Genomic DNA, 7,165 nt, shown 5'->3' with positions numbered 1-7,165 from the left:
TGGAGGCGAGCTGCAGGAGCAGATGGGACATGACCCACAGGTCAGCCACGAAGGTAGTAAAAGCCCCCAACTGCCCCCAAACCTGGCTCCTACCAGCCCACTATGGCACCTTCATCAGTCTGCAATGCCTCCCATTTAGAATTGGGCTAGAAAGACAGAATCTCTGTTTGAAAAGCTTGTGGTTCCAGGCCAGGGTCAGTTCTCTTTTCTTCTGCGAACAGGGAAAAATCTCTGAGATGGGCTAATTGATACACAGCCAGTGTGGTCTTGAGAAGACAGGACACCTGACAGGCGTACAACCCAGGTGGAGAGGTGGGGGCAGGAGAAGGCACCGGATCCCATGGTCCTCTGCACGGCGCAGAGAGGCAAAGGGACAGACCGCGGTCTATGGGGTATCCAGACAGATCCTGCCCATGAGGGGAGATTGGGGAGGAGTAAGGGGGCCTGAAGGATCCCTGCTTCGGTGGGGTGCTGGAGGCAGAGGGTGGGTGGGCATTTGGGGCTAGGGGGTTCTAGCTCCATAACTACTTCTCACCAAAGGCAGGCAGGGCCATGGCACAGAGTGCCCAGCCACATGAGGTAAAGAGGGGCTGTGACTCACCTCTGCCCACGAGAGAGCAGCTACAAAGGGGCTGTTGCTGGCCTGGGCTTTTATAGGTCCCGCTAACCCCCACAGTTCATTCCTTTTCTATATTTGGAAAGAGAATGACCCACACCATAAGCTGAGAAGCAGCTCCTTCCTCACGTTTTTTTTTTCTTTTTTTTGTCATTGCCAAGGGAAAGGTATATATAGAAATGAGCAGGATCATAGCCATTTTTCCGACTATAGAAAGTTGGGAGTTTGAAATGCCTTTCTCTGAACTTGGGCCTGGCGCTCCTTCCCCTGATGTGATGGAACAGCCTCTCTGTGGAGGGCCTGCCTGCTTCCACATGCAGGCAGCCAGGAGCACATTCTGTCAGCAATTTGCTTGGAAATCTCATCATATGGAGAAATGAATGAAACCGAGCCTGAAAAAGTTCGAATCCTCTTGGAATTTTGAGTGACTTTAGTCACGACACAGGGTTGTGACAGGGCTGGGTGACTGTAATACTCATGCCAGGAACAGCAACAATAATAATTCGCTTTTCTTCCCCTCCTCCCTCTTCTTCTTCTTCTTCTCCTCCTTTTACTGTGTAACTTTCTGTTTCATTAGTATCATTATTAACTGAATCCTTTCTTAAACACCAATAGGACCAAGAAGTAAATTAACAACAGGGAGCTATTCCACCAGCCCTTCTTCATGGCAACAGCTGCTTCAGGCCCTGTTGTTATTAAGATATATTACCAATTAGGAAAGACCAGCTGCTAGCCTCGGTGGGGGGTAGGGGGAAGAGTAGTGGCCTGCAGAGAAAGGGGGGGTCAAAGGGGTGTCTAACAACTGTGCTTGTTTCTAAATCAGGATTGGAAAAATAAAGCCTCAGAGAAGAATCCGGGTATAGGTGAAGCTTTTGCCCATTCCCTGCTGCTTTTTGTTTGTTTTGTCCCTTTTTTTCCTGACTGACTCTTTGGGAGGGCGGTTGGTGAGCATCGCCTGGTTGCTGATTCTCAATAGAACTGGGTGTCAACAGTTCCCACTTGAGAATAAAGACTGCCTCCTCCCACCCACACTAAGGCCAGATATGGAGGCTACTCAAAGAGGTGGGGGTGGGAAAGGGAAGCAGTCCTCAGGAGGAAGGGACACTAATCAAACATCACTGTATGCAGGCCCCAATACAAAGCACTTTAAGACGATACAAAAGAAAAGGGAGATGCAGCTTTTACTCTTAATAGTTTATATTAGAAATGATGAGTCAATTGGTTTTAAGAGTTGGGCAATTTCAGTTGGAAGTGATACATTTATTAAGTGCCCATTCTATGAAAGCCAAGCAAGGTAAGTGGCCACCAGCAGAGAATGTCGGACGGGCTGCTAACACACTTACTTGCCTGCCTACCAGTCTACTGTGAAACTGCTTGCACGTCGCTCCATCTCCTGTAGTTTGGAATGAAACGCCCATCCTTGGAGCCCCTGCTCATCCAAGGAGAGAGCGCTGATGCTCCTAAAGGGTCCATCCAGGCCCTGAAAGGGAGTGCTCTCCTTGCGGCCCTCTCTTGCCTGCTCAGTGGTACATGAGTCCCAGTCTGTGTGCCATTGCCTGGCCATCTCCTTGGGAGGCCTGGTCACCTGTGGGAGCAGGTGTTAACAAGCCCCATAGGGCCAAGGGACAGTGTGCGGGGCCCTAGCTACATCTCAGGCCGTGATGGATGCAGCATGGGCCATGGGTGGGGGATGGGTGCTTTCAGTCCCTTCTTCCTAAACTCCAAGGGAGTTGTTGGGAGGGACTCTGTGGGAAATGAAACATGGGTCAGTTTGGATGTTTCCCTTTGTAGTCACGAGTTTATCCATCTCTCTGTTTAACCAGGTCCCTATCCACCTCCAGGAAACTGAAGGGACATAGTCTTTATAGGATTTCTTGGAGTTCCTGTGATACAGCACCTTGTCCATTATGGAGCCCAATATAAGCTCTAAACCACCGATGGCCTCCCACCCCATCCTTTCTTTCTTCTCTCCATCAAACTTCATCGTAGAATCAGAGCGTTTGGCCGGAAGATCATATAGATCATTTGCTAAACAACCTCCTTTTGCATATGAGAAAAGGGAAGCCAGCAGTGGTAGGAAGCGTGCCCCAAGCCATAAACTAGAGAATCTGAGTGAGGGGTGGAACTCAGCTCTCCAGAAGAAACCCTGAAGCCAGAAGTGACAACAATTGCCACATAGAAAATGGTTTAAAAGCTAGGTATCAGGAATCAGAAAGTACGGTCATTTGGGAAATTATCCTCAGGAGAAGGAAGAATGACATGTAACAGTGGCAGCTGCAGCTTGTCGTATCACCAGCATGGACCCTGGGAGTCAGACAGGCCTGGGTGTGAGGCCCACAGCCCACCTCTTGCAAGCTGTGTGATGGCGGGCATTGAGCCTAACGTCTCTGAGCCTCTCTTTCTCATCTGTGAAGTGGAGATGATACGGCTGCCTCACAGCTAGTTATAGGCATTCAGTAGGATATTAGAATATCAGACACACTATACCTGGGCTGCGTTTGGCACATTGTAGATGTTTACGTTTTCTTTTCTCCCTGAAGGTTTCCATGTGTTATATAGCACAGTACGACTGGCTTTCTTGATGACCCTGAGTCAATTATATCGAATATTTGTTTTATTGAGATGGGGAAGGGAAAAGGAACATACATAATATTTTTTTAAAAATCCATCCAAAGGGAGAGAAATCTTAAAGAAGAGAACCTCATGTTGTTACTTTAAGAGGCAGCTTTCTCGGGGCTAACTGGGTACTCTGCGTGTGGAATTCCTCCTCTGGACAACCGAGACAGATGACTTAAAAGTGTATTATTAGCCAGATTTGGGGGAACAGGAGGGGCCCTTGTTCTTTCAGCCATGCCCCAGCTAGAGCTAATCCCCACAGCCAGCGCAGAGAGCTGCATTTATTTTTGGATGAGCTGGAAAGAAGATGTACTGTGTCTCAAGAATGGTCAGTAGTTCCAGAAGCTACGAATGGAGGGCCACTGCGCTCCCCTTCGGGGAGCCTGGCTCTTCCTCCCCAGCCATCTTCCTCTGCCTGTTTGATGTCCCCTCCACGTGGACACGTGGACACGGGGCTCCGGCTACACACCGGCCTGCTCAGGACTGCTGACTGCCAGAGCGTGACATCAGCTGCGGGGAGCAGCTGCCTCCTGGATCAAGTGCCTTCTCCTCCATGTGGCACCGTGAGGGGAGTTAGGTGCCACTGGAAATGAGGAACTCACTTCTTCTGAGCTAAGACCGTTGCCAATGCCCAGAGCCCCAGGTAGAAATTCAAGCAGAGAGGCCATAACTCTCCTTTAATTCAATTCAACAAACACTCACTTCCCCCCACTTTCTATCATGAAAAATTTCAAATGTACTGGGAAGTACGCAGCATAGTAAATGATCTCCCAGGATTATAATGCGGTTGGGTGGGATGTCAAAGCCAAGCTATGAATCCCCCTCACTAACTGTATGAGAGGGCATCGGGGAATGGATGATTCAGGAATTACGAGGGGAGCCAGAAGTTTGTGAAGTTAATCAGAGCAAACTTCTTGAAAACATCAAACCTCAATCTGGAAGTGAAAGGGACAACTGGTGGTAAAAGGTGACCCAGTAAGGAGATGGTTCCACACCCTCTGGAAAACCTAAGGAGAGGAATGAAGATGAGAGTGAGCGAAGGTTTGAGTGACACTCAGTGGCAAAGAGGAGATGATTCCCCTACCTAAAGTGGGGCTATTGTGGCTGCTGTCACAAGCCTGCATTTAATGGGCCCTTGTGGCTGGGAGCGTGGAGCAACATGATTGAAGCAAGGAAGAATGCTTGGAGCGAGAAAGACAGGAGAAAATGGGCATTCCAAGGGAAAGGAGATAATAAAGTGGCAGGCAAGCTCCAAGGCCTTGCCAGAGAATTTGGGGACAGGAATGAAATGTAATGCATGAGTCTGAACAACGCCATAGAGAAGGAAGCAGGTAAACAAGTTCACTGGCTGCATGTCGGTGTGGAAAGCAAAGATCAAAGATCGACCAGGGGGTTGCCGAGAGGATGAAATGGAGAACAAACAGCACTGTGACCTTAGGCATCTGGAAGGAAGCTGGACAATTTGGGGGGTGGAGATGGATTAAGATTTGAGCTGTAGCCTTTAAATTGAATGATGACACTGAATTTTCATTTAAAGTTGTGATTTTCAATTTGGCGATTCCTTAAAATCACCTGAGGAGCTGTTTTTTTTTTTTAAAACTTTGCGTAACCAATTGGAAGATATGATGTCATAAGGAAGACTCCAATAAATAAGATAAAATACTACAGAATAAACTTAAGAAGATATGTGCAAAACCTAAAAGTGATACTGAAAGACACAAAAGGACATTTTCTTGCTATTGGATAGGATGATTCAACATTATAAAGATGCCATTTATACTCAAGTTAGTATTAGGCTGGTGCAAATGTAATTGCAGCTTAAAAAGTTAAAAATAATTCCAAAAACTGCAATTATTTTTGCACCAACCTAATATATAAATTTAATACAATCCCTATAAATTTACTGACAATTTTTTTTTTTCTGGAGCTAGATAGTTGATTCTAAATTTAATGCATGCATAGTAAAGAAAACCCTGGGGAAAAAAGTCACAGGCAGGGCAGTCTACCAGATATTAAAACCTACGTTATCAAATCAATTATGAAGTGTTGTGCTGGTGCCTGAAGAGACAGACTGACCAAAGCAACAGCAGAAAGTCCAGCAAAAGGCCCTAATATACATGGAAATTGGATTGATGATGAAGGTAGCATATTAGATAGATATTAGATGACACAGAATTATTGCTAATTTTCTTAGGTGTGAAAATGGGATTGTAGATATGTAGGAGAATGTTTTTATTCATAGGAATTTCATTCTGAAATACTTAAGGAGATATTATAAATTATACAATGAACTTTAAATCGTTCAACCAAAAAAAAGAAAAAGAGAGAGAGAGAGAAAAGAGAAAAAAAGAAATGTACATACACAAGACAAAGCAAAACTTTATCAATCGCAAAACGTTATCAGTGGCAAAAACTGAACAATAGGTGGCTCAGGGAAAGGGTAAATAAATGTGTGTTCTATAGGTTTGAAAATGTTCAAATGAAAAGTTCTGGGGAAAATGTAAAAACATACAAACAAACAAGACCCGAGACCAGTGGAATCAGAATCTCTAGGCGTAGGTTTTGGGCATGACGTGTAAAGCTCCCCGTGTAGTGTGCGTCCTGGATTCAAATGCTCAACCACATCTGAGAACTAAGCACTGAGCGATCCAGGGTGGTGGTGAGGGGTGGGGGTGATTGAGAGGAGAGGAAGGGAGATTCAAAGCTTAGAATGATGGAATTCTGAAGGGAAAAGATGGATTCGAAAGCACACCGATACTCCCCCAATAGTGACTGAAACGGGTAAGTGGAGGGTCCAGAGTTGAGCGGATATGGGTGTGGGGTGGGGAGGGGGTGGAGAGGGAGTGGTTGGGGTCCTTCTGGGGGGAACTTGAAGAACATTAAACAAAAGTCTCAAACAGCAGTGATTGAAGCTGAATCTATTGGGGGCGAGGAATGATCAAATCCTTCCTTTATAAAGTAAAATAGTTGAACTAGAGGGGGGGTTTCTTAACCAGGTTCGGTCATCTTAACCAGGTTTAGGTTTAAGAACCCCTGGGAAGTCTAGTATTGATTTGGCTATCCAGGCACCACCCAAACCCCTTTAAATCAGAATTTCTGGGGGTTAGATGAGGTATGTGGATTTTCAACGGCTTTCCAGGTAATTCTGAGGAAGGCCCCTGATTAGAAACTGCTGACAGATGACCTCTTCAGTTCTTTCTTACTCTGACGCTAGGACTCCACATTTACATACCTTACTTCTAAATCTAGGAGAGCTGAGGGGTGGCCTTGCCCGTAACTGACCAACTATTTCTCTTAGGTCTGACACTTTCACCGACAGGAACCCAAGAGGCCTTGGAAAGAAAGCAGGTGTCAAGGTTGTCCTCCATTGGAGTCCCCAGTGTTGTGGTTGTGTCTATATTTTAAAATGTCTAAAATGGGCAGGGGAGGGGGTGAGGAGGTACTGGTTGTAAAAAAAAATAAATAAAAACAAAATTTAAATATGTAAAACAACCCCCGAAAACCAAACACAAGCAGTTTCTGTCAAGCATTTGAGTTGCCAGGCCCAGAAAAGGCATCTGCTGTCCTTCAAGGGGATGGAAGGTAAGAGAAAGTGAGTCAGGCCCCACTCAGCCCAGGGTTGCCTTGACCTGAGGCTCAGCTCATCCTTTCTCTTCATCAGGCCTCAGTCTCCTCATCTGAGAAATGGGTCTCTCCAATGCCCTAGGTCCCCTTTGGTCTCTGCTTTCTCTGATTTGACCATTCTTATCAGGTACCTAAAAAGGAGGAGCTGGGCTGTGATGTGTCACAATACTCATTCCTCCACCAAAGTAATGTGGGTGGGAGGAGACCTGGGTGCCAATTTGTGGCAGTCTTTGGCCAGGGCTGTCCCCCTGCAAGACTGCCCTTGTGAAGCAGGTACCCATCTCCCAGACTACATGCGTGGGCAAAAAT

The sequence above is a fragment of the Rhinolophus sinicus genome, chromosome 12 (genome assembly GCF_057876585.1).
Source record: "Rhinolophus sinicus isolate RSI-liver-muscle chromosome 12, RSI-T2T, whole genome shotgun sequence".
NCBI classification, from domain to species: Eukaryota; Metazoa; Chordata; class Mammalia; order Chiroptera; family Rhinolophidae; genus Rhinolophus; species Rhinolophus sinicus.
Note: the sequence above shows the minus strand (reverse complement) of the source record.